This window comes from Hemicordylus capensis, chromosome 1 (assembly GCF_027244095.1).
Source record: "Hemicordylus capensis ecotype Gifberg chromosome 1, rHemCap1.1.pri, whole genome shotgun sequence".
Lineage (NCBI taxonomy): Eukaryota > Metazoa > Chordata > Lepidosauria > Squamata > Cordylidae > Hemicordylus > Hemicordylus capensis.
Genome location: NC_069657.1, coordinates 123,242,177 through 123,265,173, shown reverse-complemented (window position 1 = coordinate 123,265,173; position 22,997 = coordinate 123,242,177). Strand labels below are relative to the sequence as shown.

The 22,997-nt window shown below is 40.5% G+C and overlaps 1 protein-coding gene across 16 annotated transcripts in view; it reads left to right on the top strand.

The window, feature by feature from the left end:
* Positions 1 to 22,997, top strand: part of SOX6 (SRY-box transcription factor 6) — a 676,724-nt gene that overhangs the window by 170,443 nt on the left and 483,284 nt on the right. For 2 of the 16 annotated variants that reach the window (XM_053251939.1, XM_053251908.1), the window contains exon 1: positions 20,854 to 20,971. The exons of the other annotated variants lie outside the window; for them this stretch is intronic. The gene's annotated coding sequence lies outside the window, so the exon portion shown is untranslated. Of the gene's footprint in view, positions 1 to 20,853; positions 20,972 to 22,997 lie in introns of those variants that run through there. 16 annotated transcript variants of the gene reach the window in all.

The following is a 22,997-nucleotide window of genomic DNA, read 5'->3' as shown; positions in this document are numbered from 1 at the left end:
TTTCAGAAGTCCAATTTGGAGGTTACCAGCATATGTACCACCGTTCTGAGGACATTCATCTCAAGAAACAGATGCAGCTGGTGTATCAGCCGAAGCTGATAAAAAGCACCTCTGGTCACTGCCTCAACCTAGGACACCAGAGAGAGGTTCAGATCCAGAAGCACCCCCAGAATGCATACCTGTTCTTTCTGGGGGAGTGTGACCCCATCTAGAACTGGCAGATCAAGATTGTTTCCTGAGTTCCGACCCTGCACAATAAGTAAGGCAAAGTGTGCTGTCGAGTTGGTGTTGACTTCTGGCAACCACAGGAGTTGTCCATTTTTATCCAATTCTGTCCATTCCTAAAATATGCTCACTTCACATATGTGCTACTAGGTTATAACTAGTAGTGACTAGCCAGGAAAGGGATCTTGCTGTTGTAGTGGATAGCTCAGTGAAAACATCCACCCAGTTTGTGGAAGATGTGAAAAAGATGAGTTCGGTGCTAAGGATTATTAGGAAAGGGGTTGAAATTAAAATTGCCACATTATTATCTTGCTTTTATCAACATAAAAAAATATGTGGCCATCTATGGAAAGAGATATATTCTTCCTGGATGGGGTTACATTCCTCCTAAAAGATCAGGTTCGTAGTCTGGGAGTGCTCCTGGGTTCCCAAACTCTCCCTGGTTTCTCAGGTTGAGGCTGTGGCCAGGAGTACTTTTTATCAGTTTTGGCCAGATACATCCATATCTGGAGACAAATGACCTTAAAACGGTGGTATGTATGCTGGTAGCATCTAGGCTTGACTCTACGTAATGCACTCTACGTGGGTCTGCCTTTGTACTTAGTTCGGAAACTACAATTGGTATTGAATGCGGCACTAGACTGGTCTCTAGGTTTATCCGAAGAGACCATATAACACCAATTCTAAAATAACTGCTGCTGATATGTTTCCAAATGAAATACAAAGTGCTAATGATTACTTATAAAGCCCATAACGGCTTAGGTCCAGGGTACGTTAGAGAGCACGTTCTCTGTCATGAACCTGTCACCTATGAAGATCAACTTGTTTGGTGGCAACTCAGGGCCAGGCTTTCTCTGTGGCTGCCCCACGGCTTTGGAATGCCTCCCTGCTGAAATAAGAGCATCTCCTTCTCTGTTTGCTTTTTTGAGGACCCTGAAGACATACCTGTTTTCCCAGGCTTTTAACTGAAATTTTAAATTTTAATGTGTTTTTATCTATTGTGATTTTTATCTGTTTTTATGAATATTAAATGTTTTATATTTTAATCTGTACACCACCTAGAGATTTCTATATTAGGCAGTGTATACATTCAATAAATAAATCTATTCTACTGTGTCTATTTGTTTTAGTGCTTTGGCTCTAGGAAGTCTTATGCTGGAATTTACAGTAAGTTACGCTGTTACAATAAAATATCCTTAATAGGAATCCAAATTTTGAAACATCACCACTGAAGAAGATCCATTCTGGGTCAAAATGTGTATGATGAATTGAGATCAGCTCCTATAATTTTATCTTACATTTCAATTGTTTGGGCAACTTGCAAATAATCTTAAGAAAGGATTTTCAAGTTTTTCCTCTTGTTGAATAACAGGTTGTTGGTGGTTCTTTTGGGGTTTGTTTGTTTTTTTGGGTTTTTTAAAACTATTTTGATGCCTAATTTCATTTCTGGATGATTTGTGAACTTTTTTCAACAGGGAATTTATAGCCATATTTTTTAGACAATACTTCCCCTCAGAAGATTTTACTTGGGCATTTGGGCAGTACTATTACATGTTGATGATTTGGAAATGATTTGATCAGGGGCATAGCAAGGTTGGAGTTGGCCTGGAGACAAGATTTTAAAATGGGCCTCTCACTGCTGATTAACAAAGCAGACTTTCAACCATGCAATGCGATCCTATGTATGTTTTCTCATAAATCCTAACAAATTCAGTACAGTTTGCTTCCAGGTAAGTGTGTGGAGAATTGAAACCTCAGGCAGCAAATCTAACCACATTTAGCTGGAAGTACATTTCACTGAAACCTAAAGGACTTCATAATTTTTTGCCACAAAGCAAGCCACTTATGACTTTTTTGATTTTTTTTTTAATTTAAAAAATATTAAAAACCAACAATTTGTCCAATTCACTTCAATGTAAATATACATATTACTCCCACATCTCTCTGCTCAAAACCAAAGCCCTATGCCCAGTCATTCCAGTTGATCTAAAGGCTGGGGTTGAAATGGGGTTGTTTTTTTATGAAGGTAAAGGGCAAATTCTTCCATATCAAGGGGGGGGGACTACTTTTTTAAAAATATGTAAAACCAGCAAATTCCTCAATCTCTGAATTAAATATTCAGAGTCATTTCAATCTGTCCTACATCCTCCCACCAACCCTAAATATCGGGGGGGGGGGATAACCACAAAAAGGAAATCACATCCCACCTCTATTACTAAGCCTGAGGAGTCAAAAGCTGGGCAGAGCTGTGGAGGGCAAGGGTAGCCATTGCTGGCCACCCTGCCTCCCTCCCTCCCTCGTTTCTGCCCCAGTGTTCATCCCTTTACATTGAACCTCATTTGTCATTTGTTTGTCCATATTGACCCAGTTTGGAGAGATTTTGGAGCATTTCACAGTCATCCAAGGTTTTCATCAGTCTGAATAATGTTGTGTCATCTGCTCTTTCACAGCTCACCCCTTAACTCCTAATCATTTATGAACAAGTAAATAACACTGGTCCTGGTTGAATAGGATCCCAATGAAGCCTTTTCTCTGATATGGCAAATAGTGGATGTTATGATATGTTGCATGTGGGGGTGCTTTTAAACAACTGAAGTAGCAAAATTTAATCTTTTCTCATTATGTGCATTTGATATGGCCATTGGACTTAACACTAAAGAGGCTTTCTAAAAGTGAAAGCATTTTCAGAGAACAGGAACAGAGAGAGCTGATATAATAAAGGAATTTTAGAGGCACAATTGGAGGGAGGCTATGGAGTGGGAAGGGGTGGAAACTTTACAGACAAGAACGAACTTCATTAACTGATGTGTTTGGAAGGACTGTATCCATACTGGAGTTCAATAAAAACAGGTACCATGCCTTGAAAAGGCATTGTAGAATAAATATAAAGCAGCCATTTATCTTTAATTGAACTTCATAACTTGTTTTAGTTCTTCTCAAAATGTACTAGTCTTGAAAAGCAGGAGTAATAGGGTACAAGCTGGAATTAAAATGGTTTTACTTATTCCAAGGTTTTATTCAAGACGTTTTATTTAGTTTATGTATTTTGTGTATCTATGCTGTACATAGAGCAACTGAGTTCAGCTACATAAGTGGCTGTATCTGTTCCATGCCTGAAATAGGACCAACACAGCAACTGTAATGCATATTCACCCAGCCAGTTGTCATATTTAGATGAGAATTGTCTGGGCCAACATTCAGCATCTGGCAAGTCTGTTATCCTTACTTTATTATGAGAGCCTATGAGTTATAAACTTGTTAGTCCAATTATATCTGGCAAGTTCAGTCCTATTTAATGGCAATCTTGCCATCATGAAGGTTTCACTAGAGCAGAACGTGTCTTCTTTCCCCCATCTGAAGCACATAAAGAAGCACACAATTGCTTTAGTGGTATGTGTTTCTTCTTGTGATCATGCTTTTTAACTGGCCTGATCCTGCTGTTTTTCGCCTGAAGGTAAACAGAGAATAAAAGCTTTAGTGGGCAAAAAGTGTTTAGCCCCTGAGGTACAGTTGATTCTAGCTGTCAGTTTAAAGAACATGTTCTTTAACTGCAACCATATTTGGAGAGCTTCTTTCCCTTAAGGCTGTAGTCTTGTGACTCTGAATGATGTTTCGCAAGAGGAATCTCGTAAGAGCGGCTTGCTGCTTTTTCAGGTGTCCCTTCTGATAATGTTTATTACTATTCAAACATTTAAAAAAGATTTAAATTCTGGATGAGAATTTAAGGAGGCTATAGTTTTTGCTCCATAGAGGAGCATATCTCCTTAATGGTAGGAATACTGTTGGACCCATAGTTCTGGGGACCTACCTGTCAGGTGAGCACTCATCAAAGGGGACTTCCACTCTTTGTGGTAAGGTGGCCACTTTGTAGAAAACTGCTGATGTAAATGATGGGGGGGTGGGAAGCCAGTTCTACTGTCAAGACAACAGAGGCACTATGGCCTAGCACTTGAGACTTGATAGCCCTGTGAGATGGGGGCAAAAGGATCTAAAAACATGGGGAAGACCCTGCTTGCATACATCATGTTGACCCAAGCGATCTGGGAGACAAGGGTTTGGTGGCTCACCAGAAGGAATCTGAAGCCAAGATGGGAGGGTGGAGAGGCAACAGGTGTGGGTAGATGGGAGACAGTGAGCCAACCTCCAGAGACTACACATTTGTGCTCTAAAAGGCATAGGGAAAGACTGCAAGTTAGACAGTTGCCTTAACTTCTTCTTTTTAGATTGTGAGCCCTTTGGGGACAGGGATCCATTTTGTTTATCTTATTTATTTGTTATTTCTTTGTGTGAACCGCCCTGAGCCATTTTTGGAAGGGCGGTATAGAAATTGAATAAACAAACAAACAAACTTCTGTGCCATATAAACAGTAAAGACTTTCTACAGTTTTGTGTTGGCTTCATGAATACAACTGAAGGAAGCCTGGGTGGGTGAACTGTTGGGGAGCCAGTCATGTGACTTGCTTCTCGGGGGCCCCCCAAGGCAGTGGGCCCCCAGACAACTCTGTCCCCTTGCCCTATTATAGTTACTCCCCTGAGTCAAGGAAATGCAATGAAACCCAGGACACACAACCACGAAGAGCCATGAAAACCATCTTGGTAATCCATTTCTCCATTCAGACTGAGAGCCAAGAAAATGCTTGCATTGACACCAGTCTCAATGGAGAGGAAATTATTTACTGGAATAGTGATAGAGTTCAGTCTAAACCAGGTACACCTGTTGAATTCTTGCCTGGACATTTACTATATTAGATGGCTCAATAGGACTTATTCTGGAGTAAACATACAAAGGATTGTACTGTTAGGCAAAAGAGGCTCAGCAAGCCAGCAATCTCTGCTTTGAATGAAGGTCACATTAGGCATTCAGCTCAACTTGCTGTGGAAGCTCCGTTGATCCTCAGTTGCTTAGCTGTGGCTTCAAGCAGCAGCCATCTTGATTGAGGGGAAATATTGCTCCTGAGATATTAGGCCATTTGACATGTGCTGTGCACTCTCATTTGATTACCCTAGACTACAAAAGTTAATAACTCAAGGAATATTCAACATACTGAATATATTTTGAATATAGTGTGGCTCTGTTTTTGAGAAGCTTAGCCAGCGTTGGCTTCCCAGCCTGGCTAGAAATGCCTCTTCTTTGAAAGGCAGGGAGAGTTGCTCCTGGAATTTGCTCGCAAATGGGATGCAAGGCCCCATTTTGCAAGCAAAACCATGTCAGATGCAGGGGGTGTGGCTAGGGTGCGAGATGCAGCCCCTAGCATGGCGGCCCAGGTTCTTTTAACTTGTTAGTGCAATGGTGGCTCCGCCCGCCATGCCCTAGGCTGCTTAATACGAAAAACAGCTTCTTCGTTTCCAAACTGCTGTTATCTTGGTCATTTTTCAGTGGATCTTCAATGAATTTGGAGAGATGATGGTACTTATTTAATGCTCCATGCAAAATTTCAGATGAGTTGATTTAAATTGGATTACTAATAGAATGTTCAGGGTTTGTAATAGTGGAATGTAGTTTTCATACCAACTACACAGGCACTACTTTATATATACCAATTGAACTGCGAATACTTGACTAGTTATGGTGAGCTAAATGGATGAACCCTATAGACCAGGGTTTCTTAACCTTGGGCCCCCAGATGTTGTTGTACTACAACTCCCATCATCCCCAGACATGGCCTTTGTTGCTGAGGATGATGGAAGTTGTAGTCCAACAACATCTGGGATCCCAAGGTTAAGAAACACTGCAATAGACCAAATTCAGAAGGCAATTTCATTGGCCTTTGGGCAAGTGGCAATGTGAAAATATAATCCTCCTGCATTGGCCCCAACCATAATGTCACAATTGCTAATGTGCATCATAACTCACAAACTCTTAAAATGAGGGTCAGAAGCATGCTAAATGAGAGAATCTCATGAGGACAAAACACTTCCAAATCTTATGTTTCTTTTTAGATTGTGAGCCCTTTGGGGACAGGGGACCATCTTATTTATTTATGTATTTATTATTTCTCTTTGTAAAACGTCCTGAGCCATTTTTGGAAGGGTGGTATAGAAATTGAATAAATAATAATAATAACCTCAACACCATAGAGGCCACAGAAATCACCAACAGCCAATTACAAAAAGCAGCTTTACTGGGAACAGCCTATTCAGCCATCCCAGGTCCTTGGGAAGGACTCAATGTCTGGATAAAACAAACCAGTCAATAACACCTGTCTGACTGTGTAAACAAGAAATAATAATAAAAAATAAATAATTAAAATTAATAAATGGAAGCAGAGATGGCCCATGGCAGTTTTGGTGCATGAAACAGAAGAAGCAAATGGTAACTTCACTGTGAAAATAAAATTTTAGTAATAGACTAGATAACTGACAACCTATTGCACTGAAATAGTACACCAAAATCTGCCTGAGCCAGACTGCCTCACCATTGCAGGTGCCTCTGGGAAGGAAGACATCACAACTGATAGAGTATCTGAAGAGATACTCTATGGAGAGCTGCAAATCCTGATATCAGAGGAGGTTTTTAGGGTGCAGAGGAGTACAGCAACTAGGCAGTATGAATTCACTGTTCAACAGGCGCTGCAGTGGTTTCGAGCAGTCATTGATTTCAGGCAAAATTAAAGTAATAAGAGTATACTTGCTAGACTGGGCACAGAGCATCTGCACCTCTAGTTCTCCCCTCCCCCCACCGACTGCCACCATTTTCTCCTGCCAGCCACCGCCATTTTCTCCCTGTCCCTGCATGCCTCCATCGTTTTCTCCCACCCACCCACCACTGCCATTGTCGTTTCCTCTGCCTGCCACTATTGTTTTCTTCCCGCCTAGCTGACTGCCTGCCTGTCTGGTGCTGCCACTTTCCTCTTCCCCTGCCGGCAGCTCGCTCGCAAACTCTCGCAAGAGCTGCCCCATATGGGATTAGTGACGGGTACGTCTAAGAGAAATAAAGATAGATAGTCAGTCAGTCAGAATTGGGGACTTTAATATTAATGAGAGAAGGCTTTTTTAAAAAAAAGAAAAGAAAAAAAAAGGTTTATATCAAGGACACGTGAGTAGAATGATGTACTTGTTACATTCATGCGGCAGTTGCTCAGGATTCCTTGATCCTGACATAATCTGAACACTCTCTGACTGTTATCTTCCAGAGTTTGGTTGTAATTATCCTTCACCCTTCAAGTTGCTTTTTACTTATCATGGTGAGTTTATTAAATAGAGAGAGTGTATGCAAGAATGAGCAAAATGTACCTGGAGGTGGAGCTTGATCATTGGCGTGCTCCCTGGGAGCATCACCTTTGACTTATTCCAGCAAGTTTCACACAGCATCCCCTTTTGGGTACACTGCAGTGTTTGGCAAATGTAAACAGTAAATAAATATAAATACCAGGTGAGTCAGTTGTCTGGATCCTGCAGGGTAGCTTATAAAATGAACACATGCCTTCTGGGGACCGCAGTTTAATAGTACAACGTTGTGATGTACCAAATCCATTTCTTTGTCTAGTCCTGCTCCATGCCAGCATGACACTCACTCTGCTTGACTGCTTAGCTGCTGTTTGTGCTGCGCCATGCCACTAACTGCTGTTATGCCAGCCTGATCCTGCCAGACAGCTATGCTGAACTTTTAAATTACTGCTACTGTGCTATGTACACTAATGTAATATATGGATATTTGATAGAAACCACAGGACGCTAAGTACTATGCTCAGGCAGGAGCTCATTGTTCTAATGCTGAATGGATACAGATATTGCCTGGAAAGGCTTTTTATCCAGTGGTAGTTAAGCAATGCAGTTAATTTACTATCTAAACAATGCTAACTATAAAGCCAGTGTTCGTATCGCATCCAGGAGACTGCTCACATTTTTCTACTTATTTACTAACATGACTGTGGTGTGTATTACAGCATTTGACATTTATTAAGTCAAAATATGCCTTTTGGATGTTGGCTTAGGCTTGTAGGTATTGAATTATGCACAGAATGCACTCACCCACATTACCCAGTATCCTTAAAATATTATTTATGACCCAGTATTGTAATTTCTTTTGCTGTCTGTCTACAGGAAATTCAGTGAAACTTTATGAGCAGATTTGGGCTTCATATTGTTAGTCTCTAGATTTGGTTTCTCATGAATGTACTTGATACTTGATCCATTTTCAGCTTGTGTTCTGTTCCTTAGCATATTTCACTTTGGAAGATTAGGCTCATTTTACTCATACGTGTTCATAATTTGCTAACTGTACCATTAAGAGATGACTTGTATGTATGTATGAATGAGTCATCACATCAGACAGTATTTACTGAACTTTATTTTATATTTCTATTAAGCGTAGACTGAACTTTATTTTATTTAAGATGACTTCCATGTATGAATGAGTCATGACAGATAAGACAGTATAGATTAAATTTTATATTGCTTCAAATACAGTGTATTTAAATGGTATGGATGCACACATTCAGTAGCCAGTCATCAAGTGCTGAACATCAACATGAAGGGGTATATAAACCCACTTTAATATTCAACTGGCATAATGGATTTGGTGGTTCCTGGTCTTGAATTATAGGCAAAGGATGGTACTCTTTGGGTACATGTCTGACAATTTTTTTTAAAGGCCTAAGGGGAGATTTAGCCACCTAATGGCGCAACAGGGAAATGACTTGATTATCAAGCGAGAGGTTGCCAGTTCGAATCCCCGCTGGTCTGTTTCCCAGACTATTGGAAACACCTATATCTGGCAGCAGCAATATAGGAAGATGCTGAAAGGCCTAATCTCATACTGCACAGGAGTAGGCAATGGTAAATCTCTCCTGTATTCTACCAAAGAAAAACCACAAGGCTCTGTGGTCGCCAGGAGTCAACAACGACTCAACGGCACACTTTACTTTAAGAGGGAGATTTAGACTTCTCTTTCAGCTCTACTCCACTCCTTTGCATGTGGCTTGTTTCATTCTCTATTGGGTAACATCATGAAGGAGGGGAGAGAAAAGTGCAGCAGATTGTGCTCAATTCTTTGCTTTATGAAAGAAACTTCTTTGAAATCAGTGGGAAACATTTATAGGATGTGCATCTTGTTTAATGTTAATTTAAATGTATACCCTTAGTGTGATCTGCCTCAAATCTGGCCTTCATAGATCTTTTAATGCTTGGAACTGTTATGCAGATTTACTGGAGTACCACATAGTTATAAGCAGGATAATTTGAGGTTGATCCCTCATTGAAACCAATGGAGATGAATGGATGAATCACTGAACAAAAATTGATAAATTTCAGGTTGACACATATGTGATTTGCATGAATGCACACAGATGCAGCAAAGATAATTTGGCATATGAAAAAAAGAAGAGAGAAACACAACATGATTTTTTTCCTGGCACGCCCCTAAGAATTGAGCATATTCCTTTTCTTTCCAGTCTTCTTTGAAGTGAAACTTTTTGTAGTCAAATAACCTTTCCTACTTTGAATCATGCAGAGTTGTTCCTCTGTATTTACATTTAGGGAAAAATCACCATTATCAATGTGAAAGCTATCAGTGCCAGATGAGATATAAACACGTCTCCACTGACGAAAAAGTGGTACTTGAAGCAGATGGGACTATAGATTCTAGGACACCTGTTCCATTCCATGAGCTCCATGGAAAAGGGGAAATGAACAGGTCCCTTTAAAAGCTAAGCTGCAGAAGGTAGATGCTTGTTGTTTTGTGGTGGGGAGTAAAGAGGTAAAATAGAGGCTTGTCCCTTGTCCCCTGCTAGGCCTGGTAAGTAATTGTATGTATGAGGGGTGAGGGCTGGGGATGCCAAAGGTTCAGCCCAGTTTGCTTTGCTTCAGCCCACTCAAGACACTTCCCTTTGGGCCAAAGTGGGCCTATCCTTAATTTTCCCCTGAAGCTTTGTACAGCCCTAATGTTTTCGATGTGGCATTGGAAAATGAAGGGAACAAGACTTGATTATACCTTAAGTCAAACAAGTATGAGGTTATTTGAGAAGACAATAACTTCTTTCCTTTCTTTTCACTGTTAAGGAACTTTGAAGGAGCCAGAGTACATTAGAGAGTACATGTGACATTAGAGCTCCGAGGCCGGATCTCTCCACACTTATTTCCCTTTAAAGTAGCCATGGGCCCACCTGTATTTTTCTCCTTTCCCTGCCCCCCCCCCTTTTTTTTTGCTGCAGAAGAATGGTAAGGACATGGTGAAAAACAAAACCTTTTTGGCATGCCTTTTCTCTCACTCCTTTGAAAAGAATTTCAGCCTTTGCAAAGAGTATCCCACCCAAGCAGCACACATACATTTTAAAAGTACACTTGTGCATGTGCATCCCCTGGAATATTTTACACTTGTATACCAGCTACAATCATTGCATTGAAAACACTTCTATCTATTCTGTTCATGAGCTCACTGTCGCTTGCTCTCCCACACGCATGCCCACACCCCAGTCAAAAGTTTTTAATAAGAAGTTAAGTCCCAGATTTCACCCTAGGAGTTAGATGTAAACTGAAACTAGTTGCTTAGTACTGTTTGGGGAGGGAGAAAAGCAGAGAAAAGGATTATTACGGTTTTAGCCTGCTCTTTTTAAAGAGACCAGGATTCAAAAAATGGCCCTCAAGCTCTTTTGATGGAACATATTTTCAGCTCTATCTCAGCTTCAGGAGGAGAGGGGGAGAAGGCTAGGCAGCATTCCTCCCTTCTCCTCTCCTTGTGAGTGGCTGGCTGATGCTCAGCAACATTGCCCTCACTGTTGATCCTATCAGTCAAGCTGAATGAGGGGCAGGTTGAACCTGAGCACTAGCCAGCCAGTCAGGAGGCGAAAGGGAGAGATGCTGCCAGGCACTCCTCCCACTTTCCTCCTGGAGAGGACTTCTCTTACAGCCAAGATGAGTCCTCTAATGAGGAACCAACAGCATGCCAATGAGTCAAGGAGGTGGGAGAGCAAAGCGCAAGCTGTTGCCCAGCCAGCAGGCCACTCTCCCTCAGGGGCATTTGTCCCACCTTGTCAATTATAGTGACATCCCTGCTTTCTCCTATGCTGTTTTCTGGATCTCATTGAGCCTATTAGCCACGTAATGAAAAAAAAGCAGATACCTGCATCATGCCTATACCTATATTGCCATGCTATAGGGCTAATGTAGCTTAGGCAAGAGAGGTACAATTAAGATTGAGAAAAGAAGGGCTCAGCATCTCTTCCCCCAGTGCTGCAAATTTGACCAAAAGCTGTTCCCTGTGATTGCTTTAAAATGAAAAAAAATGAAAAAGTTGGGAGATGCAGTTGTAGATCTCCCATGTCACATTTTATTTGGTCCAAAGAGTGCAGTCTTCCTGGGGCAAGTATTATTTCACTCGATAGCAATCCCATTGAACCTAGATGGAGCCTATGCTGTTGTGGAGATCCAGGTGGCAAACTGTTGTGAACCCTGCTTAGATCATGTAGCTGCCGTATAACACTAAGGTAAGAACAGTGTTGTCATCATAGGTCATCCTGCACCATCCCATTCCTCTTTCAGTGCAGTATGACCAGCCTTTGGGCACATCTAAAAAGCAGTGGCAGCAACAGAAAATGCATTGTTAGTGGAAATACCCTTCCTTGGCTTCTGGGGCTTTTTTTTTTTTTAGCTTTGCTGTCCCTTTTATATTGTTTACAGTTCTTTCCAGTTACCATAATAAAATCCATGAGAGGATCTCCTGAACTCTCATACGTGACCAAATACAGAATGTTTCTTTATATATAAATGGTGCAGAGAGGACCTGAGCTTGGATAATTCAGTATGTTACTTGAAAAAAGTCTTTATTACTTTGTGCAGCAGTGCAGTCACCTGGCAGTGGGTCATTAGTGTTTTAGTAGTCTTTCCTTCACAACAATGCACAACATGCTAATTAGAGGGTTCTGAAAGCTAAGCAACCTGTTTTAAAATCAGACATTTTAATTTGCAGCTTTAATGGCTATATTATAATAACTGGCTTTGGAAGAGAGGAAAAAAGGGCACTTCTCATGTTCCAGGAGCGAGGCCCAGTGTAACAGAGGCTGACAAAATTAAAAACCTCATAATATGACCTTTGCTTGGGATAAAAGGCTGTTTCATAACAATTTCCTTTTGTTCTTTGTTTAAGCCATTACTCCAAAAGGAGTCTCCGATTAATCTAAGTAAATGCATCATTACAGTCCTAATCCATGTCCTTCTGTCAGTGTCTGTTTTAATTAAATAAGAAACACTAGCAGAAAGATATCACGCACAAAGCTGTGGTTGGAGGAAAAGAGGCTTGGTTGATCAGGGCAAGATTAAAAAAAAGGCTTTACTGTTTGGTCTATTTACATAGGTCCAGACACTGTACTGTTGTCAGTTAAGAGAACAAAACTTACAGAACAGTCTAACGTGGTGCCTCTTGTTACTGTATTAAAACTACTAGATTTCCATGTGAAATTATCCCGGTCATCCAGTTAATTATATACAGACGTTCACAGGGAAATGGAATAACAACTTGTCCTCAGTCCTCCCATATAGTGTATTTGGGCTGCATAATTAACTGGAAAGTGTTAACGCTGACATAATTTGAACTAATCTTAAAATGTTATATAGGTGCTGCTTTGAATGATATATGTCAATTTATTTTCCTGTTTTTTCATGAAGGGCATAGGCATTGCCCGTTATTTGGTGTTTTTTTAAGAAATAAATGAAAACCTCTGAAATATTTTGTTGAGAACCTAAAGACAGAATTGTTTTAAAGCCAGAGATGAGTCCATTTAATAAATCTTGTATAAAATTAATATATCTAATCTAGTTAATATTGCCTGAGCCATACATATGTAGAAACTCTTCCTCAAGGTAGTGTTTCAGCATCCCTCTGGTGAGAACTTCCTCCCACATCCAGGCCATATTATTTGATGTAATGAAAAGAGAAAGTGTGCAGTGCTGAGATTAATTAATTTAGCCTAACAAGATGAAGATAAATGAAGCAAAGCAAGGATTGCATAAATCAAGAGGTCTTGTTTACAATTTAATAGTTCTTGATATTATGTATTTTCTTTTCAATGTACAAAGCAAAAGTACCTGATTTTGAAGCAATTGTGTGCTATGATTCCAGAGGCAAGAAATCTTTTTTTAACCTTTACAAGGATGTAGGGATGTGCACAAAACACATAGAATATTTCAGCTGTCTGTGTTTTGTTTCAAGCTTGGAACAAAACACAGACAGCTGAAATATTCTATCAAAACAGCGATCAACCCTATTGTTTTGATGGAACAAAATCCGAAACGTTTCTAGTGTTTTGGTCATAGAGACCAATGGGGAAACGTGAAACACCCCATTGTTCCCCATGGGTAGCCCCAGGGATACCAAGATGGGTTGGGTAGTAGGGCATGATGGATGCTACCTACTACCTAACCCACAAAAGAAATGGACAGGCAGGTGATTTAAACAAAATTTTAACCTTTTCCCCATAGAATTGCAAACCAATTGGAAGCCAGTGGCAGAAAACCAATCAGCAAGGGGAAAAGAGGCCTCCAAAATGACGCTTGAAACATTTTGAATCGAAACGTGTTTGTTTGTTCCGAGCTTGAAACTGGCCCTTACTTAAAGGGTGTTTTGTTTTGAGCTTGAGACACTGGAAATGGTCTGTTTCAACGCCAGAATGTTTTGCACATCCCTACAAGGATGTATTGCTTCTGGTTGCTCTAGTCCCTGGGCCAAGGCTAGTCCTGGAATCCCCCTGGCTGTGGCATGTAGGCTCAGGACCCACCAGTGGCATATGGGTGTTCCTCACAGCTCACTGGGCAAGCAGCAGCAGCTCTAGTCATCATCCTCTTCATCTTCCCCAAACCTTGGAGGTGAAGGTCTGTGATGGCATCTCAGAGTCATCCCCTTCTGAATGACCAATAGCTAATTCCCAGTGGCCCCTCCCACATTATTGCAGAAGCCTAGAGAAAGCTGATTGCCAATTTATTAACATTTCCCCAAAAGCCTCATAGGATTGCATGCTAATCGGAAACCAGTGGCAAAAAAACCAACCAGGCCTCCAAAATGGCGCTCTAAACATTTTTAATTGAAAAGGGTTTGTTTTGTTCTGAGCTTGAAACCGGCCCTTTAGAAGCTGCTGTGTAAACTGCATATGTAGATAAGATGACCTTATAGTTTCATATTTCTGTATATGCTACTGGTATGGCAGCTTCTTCATAATGAATGGTTTGGAATGGATCCCAGTTGAGGCCTTGCATGAATGTAGTCTTGACCCCACCAGGGCCAGCGGAATGTAGTAAGCGAGGACCATGTGGCAGGGGGGCGCTGAAGTTGAGAGTGTGTCTGCTGCTCCCTTCCCCACTGTGTCTTTTCCCTATCCTTGCTGCTCGTTCAGCTTCCTCCTCTATCCGGTGGCAATGGCTCATCATACGGTATCCTATTTCAAAATCCAGACACAGTCTCTCTCTCCTGGTGGAAATGAATTTGGTCCAGAGCCAGATGAGCAGAGAGATGGAGAAGGGAGAGAAGAGGCAAGCCCGGCTGGTGCAGCCTGATGCAGAATTCCTTCACTGCTGGGCAGAGGACAGAGATGCCCCCAGTCCTGGGCAGGACTTCTTCCTCTCTGGCAAGCACCACTCGCTTCTCTGGCTCTTCCCTCAAGAGCTGCAAGGAAGAAGGCACCTCTTCCTCTTCCTCTTCTCTTCCCTGACTATGGAGCATGCATCTCTCTCTCAAGACTTCAGTCCCAGCGTCCTCCTTCACCCATCCTCGTCTCTCAGATCTTCCTCCTCCTCTTCCTTCTCTGGCTATGGAGAGAGACAGCAGGGCTGTGGACTGCCTGCCTGCACTTGGTGCCTTTGCGGCAGATGCCGAGAGATCCTCCTAAGCCAAGGCAGAGCAGCCTTCATCGCCTCTTGCGATCTTGCGTCACTCCTCTTGCGTCACTCCCCATCTTCCGCCCTTCCTCTCCTGCATGCAGCATGTGGTTCTCGCCACTCCATCCACTCCCAGCATTGTCCCTGCTTTTGGCAAGCCCAGGGGGTGGCCAAGTGGAGGTGGTGGCATGCTCCAGTCCTGCACTGAAGGGACCCCAGAAGATCTGAGTCCCAGGGTGACTCCAGGACTGGGCTCAGGCAAGGCACAGATCAGCCTCAGTTTTACAAGCTGGGAAATGGGACTGTAAGGATGTGCCCACTTCATCAGGGGGAGGGGAGGGGAGCTAAAGGATGAAGCTGAGCCTCAGGTCCTTAGAGGTTAACTCCAGAACCCCACTCCTGGGTAATGCCTGATCCCAAACATGGATGGTATGAAGGGAGAGACTGCCTTGGAACATAAGCTTTTGATAAGGCAAATAGGGAGTAGACTAAAAGTGGTCACCCCGTAAATTATTACAATACATTTATCTATTCATCTATTTATTTATCAATTTATGACATATTGTGAGGACAGAGAGTTGGATCTGGATCCAGGAGACTAGGTTCAAGTTGTAGTTCTTCGATGGATTCACTTGAAAGCTTTGGGAAACTATTTCACAACTTCAGTATCCCATCTATAAAGTGTGAATAACAAGGGCGGCTCCAGAGAAGGGGTATGGGGGCAAGCGCCCGCTCCCAAGTACGGAGTGTGTTTGTGTGCGTGCACATGTTTTATTATCTATAGTGGTACATAATAATTCACATGTGTACACACTGCCTTGATACTGTTGCCCAGAACAAAACTCATTCCACTCACAGTTTTAAAAAAATTAGAGTGGGGCACCAATTTATTGGTTGCAGGGGGCCCCCAGAACCCTTAGCACCGGCCCTGGACCCCACTATTGGTACTGACCTTACTCATGTTAAAATGTCACATTTGGTCTCTAATTTAATTCTTCAAATTCTTACAACAGTATCTTGTTAAAGGCAGACACAAATGTATAGTAGCTCAAATTAAATCTAAAGCAAAACATCTATGGAAGAGTTAAAGGCGGGTGGCTCAGAGGCTTATTTCAAAGTAGTTCTAGAATGCAACCAAAATCTGTTTCTTATGGTCTGTTTTGACCGAGGAACACTGGGCCTCCATCGCTTTGAATGTATTTGAATCTAGAAGCATATGTAAAAGAAGCAAGAAATAATAGTCTTATTTTCAGTAATTCATCCATGAAGATATTTTTCCTGTTCTACTGTTAAAAGCCTTTATCTGTTCCATTTAAAATACATGTCAGTTTGGGGGGGGGAATTAAGATTATGGTCATGTTTTCAGTCTTCTATATACCCTCTGGATTTGTGTTGCATCCTCTAGCCATATGATTTTCTTCTGCTTCTCTTTGTTTTCTTCCCCAACCCCTTTCCATGTTCCCATCTCTCTATAGCTTCCAAGGTTGCCAGGTTATACCCTCTGGGGTAGTTATTTTTGCTGTAAACTTTTGCAGGCCTTACAAGACAGGTTCTTTCCTGAGTAATCTGCCATTGTCATGCGACAGGACTCGGGATTCCCCACATGTCCAGGAGCCTTTTCCATCTGGCCAAAAGGTTCCTTTTGGAATTTATACTGCTTGCATCAGTCTCATAAGCGAGAGACTTATGAGTAGAAAAATGCTGAATTGACCTATGATAGAACAGTTTGGCCATCTCAGCTGTAGAAAAGAAGGGGTGTGAACTTGTTAGGGTGAACTAAGAAGCATAATATAAAACATATACTGATAACTTATATATAGTCAATATATTAAATGAATGTTTAAAAGGGCACTTCTGAAAATAGGCACTGTGCAAATAAGTGCTGCAGTGGGGAAGCAGCTTGCTTAGGGAGCAAGAGGCTGTTAGTTTGAATCCCCGCTGATGTGCTTCCCAGACTGTGCCTAGTAAATATATATTTGTAGTCACCTATTTTGAGCAGCAGCGATATAGGAAGGTGCTGGAGGCGGATGCTCACTTCATTGACAACGGCAAATGCATCATCTCATACTGCACAGGAGGAAGGCAATGGTAAACCACTCCTGTATTCTACCAAGAACACCACATGGCTATGTGGTCGCCAGGAGTTGTCGACAACTCGACAGCACAATCTTTCTTTTTCAGGAGTTTTAGAAAGCTCCACTATTACAATATTATTTTTATACTATTTTACAATTTTTTTATTTTACAGTCCATCAACTAAAGTTCTTAACCATAATTACAAGTGGAGGCAGTTTGTCTCTTTGCACAACTTTGCTTATTTATATTGGGCTGCCCCTATACAGAGCGGTGCTAGTGCAAAGCAGAGTTAGTGCAACTCATTCTTTCTTTCTCACCCTTTGCTGCCCCCAAAGTGGTTATCAGGGGACCTTCGGCAACAGTAGGATGCAGTCTGGGAAGACCCTGGAAACCAGGTGAAGACACCTTCAGTGAGCAGAAGCTTCACTTGCAAAAGGCATGTCTGTGCAGTTTCCAGGGTTTCCCCTGCCGCCACCAATGCCACATCTTGAACCGCTGGAATCCGCAACTGCTTTTCAGGTGACTCTGGGGGCTGCAGAGAGGAGAGTGGGAAGTTAAAGATGGCTTGTGCTAACTCTGTCCCATACTGTATTCTAGATGTGGCCCATTGATTTGGACATATTGGAGTCAATATATTAGAAATATGCTGACTATGTACAGTATATTTGTGTTTGTTTACTGGACACTATCAAGAAGCATGAACAGGGTCCCACTTGTGCAATGCTGATTATAGTGATTCCCCTCTTATTTTCTCTAGTGAGTTTTGAGGGGAATACACATTTTCCTTTTGTGACTGTTAATCAACTACAAAACTGAAACTGAAAGAATAATGACTATTCACATGTTTACCAAGTGGCAATCATTGATATGCAGGCACCCTGAAATGAAGGGTTCATGTTTTTGCATATTTTTCATGAATTTAAATTGTGCATATACAGAAGAAAGTTGGACTGTACTTTTCATTGCTTCAGAAGTGGTGACCAAATCTTTTACCAAAAAATGCTGGGGTCATCTTTTAACATATTGATTAATAAAAGTATTGAATAATAAATAATTCCTTGATTATTAATGCCCATATTGTGAGTACATTATGGGTTGAAACTTTCCCATTTACTAATTTGTTGGATATGTCACTTGCATATGAATGCTATAAAAGGCATTACATAGATCAAAACGATTGCTGAGGAAGTGTCCTCCTTTCTTACAGTAGCTAGACAAGGCAGTGTTATCTAGTGTGACTGTAGGCGGTAGTAATAAACCTCTTCAAATAGTATTATTCCTGTGTCTGTGCTTTTTTTCTAATCTCAGGGGGTCACGAACAAATCCCCACAACTGCTTCTAAGGATTTCAATAAATAGGACTTTTTTTATCCAAACAATTGCCTTTTATATTACTTTTAAACAAAACTACTAGTCCATCAAGAGTTTCAAAAGGAAAAACAATTCTGCAGAGTACTGGTATGGCAGCACAGACCAATCATTATGGCACCCATTCTCTAGTCCTTTATTTTTCAAGTTCGCAACAATAGGTTGTTGATTCAATGGACAAGACCAGAACAATTAAGTTCTCTGTTTAGCAGCAGTGCAGCATTTTAATGCCCTCCTCTAATAATGGTCTCATTATTGTTATTCTAAGACTGGGCCTCAGGAGGAGGAATATTTGCTAGAGGTACGTCATTATTTTGCAAATTTCGATTAGCTCATCATGTTGTCTGTACTGTGAAAATCGTAGCTAATTAGAGCAGCCAGTTAGACTACCAGCTTTTGAGCTTATGAGTTAAAAGGTAGCATACTTGATAGGCCAATGATGTGAAAAAGGTGGTTAAAAGGAGGATTAGAGCTGTTGCCTTAGTAACTCTAACTTCCATCTGTGAGGGAACAATGGACTTGTGTTTCTCCCCCACCTTGGTGTAAAAATTGGTTTTGTTTTGAAAGGACAGGGCTCTTTATATGACAATCTGGAATTCAGCCTGAGTGTAGTTTTAGTTGTTAGGAGAGACCATTGGGGGATAGGCAGGGTGAAAGGTCATGGTGAGCTCAAGGACATGAAAGGTTGTTGTCTCATGTAACAATAGCAGATTGTTTTGTCTTATTATTTCTAGCCAACCACTAAGTCAGGTGATGGAACAAATACCTTCAGATTAGTCAGGTGAAACAGGAGAGATAATGTACCTTGCAGAGAACGAAAGATAACTAGAGTTCACTTTTATTAAACAAAGTTGGATTTATTTGTGTTCATCATCTGGGGGGAAAAGAAAAGCTTGTTTACTAACCAACTGTTCCTGAATGCTTTTGTATCACACTGCCTCTGTAGACCATCACATATCTGGGATGCACTCCAATGTGTTAGAAAATGTTATTTAAGCGTTCTCCTCATGAAGAGAAACCCTTAGGAGTACCAGTGATGTGATGGTTAACAATAAATTTAGCTGCTGTGCTTTTTCACATTATTGGCTTTTAAAAAAGGTTTTCCTTCAAACGTGCAAAGAATAATATTCACTATAAATATGAAGGAAATTTGCTTCCACACTTTACAGCATTTTATTGTTTGCAGCACATCTTACAGAAAGTTTACTATAAACAGTTTTAAGAGCTGCTGTTACAAAGCCCTTTACTCCCATGTTAAAAATATACAGTTGCCTCTTGTGCAAAGGGGAGGTTATGCCTCTTTATGCTAGACCTTATCTTGAAGAGGTTCTGCCCTTTGTCTGTGGGGAACATAAAGGTACTTCAGGGCTCTTTAATAAAACAGCTCCAGTATGCTTTTTGCAGGAAAACCATTTTTTAAAGCAAAAAGACTGCAATCTCCTAGATTTTGCCCAGGGCTCCCTTAAAACTAACTCATTGCTTTTTAAAAAGAATAGCCAAGGTAGAAAGGTTGCACTTTCCTTTATTCCCCTTTCTATAACATAAAACCTTAGTTATCTTGAGCAGCTAGATTCTTTCTATGCTTCTCATTTTCTAAGCAAAACAAAATCCATTCAATTTCCATTCTGATATCAAGATTGTCAACCTCCTCTCATACGACACCACCATTCAGCAACTATTAGTCTCTCTTCTTTTCTAGTGCAATTATGTTTACTTTTAATAATAATTAACAATTATATATTGTGAGAGCAATAACTTTTTCAGCATAGGTTTTTTTAACTACCTGTAGTGGGTAGGAGAGAGGGAAACCTTAAATAATTACTAAGTTTCTCTTTTCAGTAACCCTGGCCTCACTTGAACTATAAAAAAGCTATTTGGGATGCCTTTTATCTTCTCCTTGCTTCTGGACACTCTTGCTTTTTCTGTCTCTCTGACAACACAGATGAGCAGCCTTGCATAAACTGATAACTGATAATTTTGTAGCTAACTAGTTTTGTGTCCCATTTAACCTGCACTTGAAAATGTTAAAGATTCTTGCCATACCAGCTCCTGTAGTAAGAACAAATGGATTTGACAGCACCTGGCCAGAATTATGGTGGGAACATTAGCCAGGTTTGGATACTCCTCTGACTAGATATTAATAACAGGGAAACTCTTAATGCCTGGACTTGTAACATTGGCTTAATGTGTAAGTATTTCCTACATTGTTTATGGCTTGATTTCAGATCTGTGATGATTTAATATTTTAAACCAAATCCTATAGTCTGTGTCAGTTTTGTGTGTTCTGCTTTCCTTGAAAACTGGATGGAATACTGCAAATGGTATTCAGGTTTAAATAAGAGGAAATATAAAGGGTTAACCAGAAGAGAATTACAAATGAGCCGATGTAGAAAGTTGATTATTAATCCAGCAAGAGAAAAATATCCATCCAGTAAGCAAGAAAGAGTACCCAAAGAGCTGATAATACTGTTCAGCCTGTTGGTGTGGAATGGCAGAGTCAGGTAAGCACAGACATAAACTTTTTCCTTAAGTGAATATGTAGTTTTAGATTGATTTTAAAAAATAGTGTGTTAAGCATACCATAATCCATCGACACCCCTAAGTAAACAAAACATTGCTTTGGTAATAACTTTACTAGATTGTAAAATACCTTTAAAGCCTGGATTGAGTATGTGGTTTAGAAGAAGAAGAGATTAGAAAAACCAAAACAAGGTCTAATGTGATGTAAAACATAATAATCTTTTACGGTGACAACTTGAAGTTATATCATCATGTAATGTAAAAGCTTCGGAGTATTGAAAAGTAAAAATATGACTCTAAATGTAGGATTTCCACATTAAGAAAGTAAGAAAATGTAAACGTAGTGTCATGAAGAATATAATTATTATCATATTTACTAGCTTATTTTAAAAACATATCATTCTCATATGTTTCGTAAATGAGTTTTGAAATGTAAGTATCTGTAGGAAAGAATCAACAGCAGAGAAACAAAGAGACAGACTATGACTTGTTTATTGAAAAGGTTCAACCAATCAAAGTTTTATGTTGTTTGAAAAGAATAATTATTAGCCAGCTTTTCTGAAGAAGGACGTCTTCACAGAATGATTGTCAGAAGTCCCAACTTTCTGTTATCTGCTGCTGCATTTCGTATACCTTTCCAGTCAGTCATTAGACACAAACAAATTAATTTACCTTTTAAGCAAACAGTCTGATCCTCTGGGAGCACCTTGAGTGCAAGGCCTGTTGCAGTTAATCCAGCTTGTTCCACCAGAGCACCATTTTCAGGATGAAAGTCTTTGTAGCAGTCAATGTATTATCTCGGTATTATACATTTCCCTTTCACACGTTGAAGACGCATTTAGAAGAGCAGCCAGGAAATAGCTACACATGCATATCGTTTTAATGCTTAGACATGAGTAGAAGATAGCTCAACTCTACTGGATACCTTGGAAGCTATGCACATCCTACTCATAACTAATCACCCCAATACTTCAGAGACCTGCACCTGGTGTATTTTTTGTCCTTTCCCAAATTCTCTGCAAGCTGATCCCAACACAAAGCCATAAACGTAACTTGTGTAAATGAAGTTCCACAGAGACAGACAGACACCCCTCCGCCCTCCAGATATTGCTCAACTTATCCAGAGCTCAAATTTAGTTCTTCTGTACTTGGAGGAAGGATAAGACAAATTTAACAAATGAGATGTAAAGCAGACTGATTATAAGGATCCTTTCTGATAAACTTTACTCAAATTTAGACAGATCTGTAACAGTGGGAGGAATTCTTCATCAGAAGAAAACGACACATTTTTATGAATTCTTGACGCTTTTAAAACAGCAAGTGAAAAAGGTAGAAGAAATGCTGCATCTACAATTCTTTTATATGGTGTAGCCAGCAAATGGCTATGATCTAGGCTTCTGCTGGAGCCTAAAAAAAGGTATCCGTGGAACATAAACCACTGGAATGTCTATGCTTGTGGCATGTGACAAGAAATCCTGTCTAGCCCCTCTCTGGGCAATGCAGAAAGAAGTGGTATGCAATGGATGATGTACAGCCTGACTGTGTTTCTTTTTGCTGGGAGTTGTCTGCAAAAAAAGAATAAGTCTGTTGTAGAGAGTATTTATTTTTGGTGGCTGCTAGAATTATTTTGTGGAACAATTTGGTGATGGTTTATGAATAGAAGGAAATAGTGCTTTTGCTTATTATTAACTCACTGAAACAGGGTATGCTGAAATATTGTAAAGATCTTCTCTAAACCTCTGTATTTCTAACAATGTGATATGTTAACAGCTCTACCAATGGTTAGTTAATGCCAGAAAAGGAAACTATTGACTACAATTATGGATCAGTAAACAGTTTTTGTAGGCCAGTAGTTCAGCATGCCTGGACTTGTATGTTGAATCTCCACAAAATGAACTAAAGGTCTGTTGCATACATTACAAATGCCATGAATGAGAGTGGCAAGTGTGTGTGTGTCTTGTCAAGGAGCTGGAATTGACTGTATCTCTGTAATGAGCATATATGAAG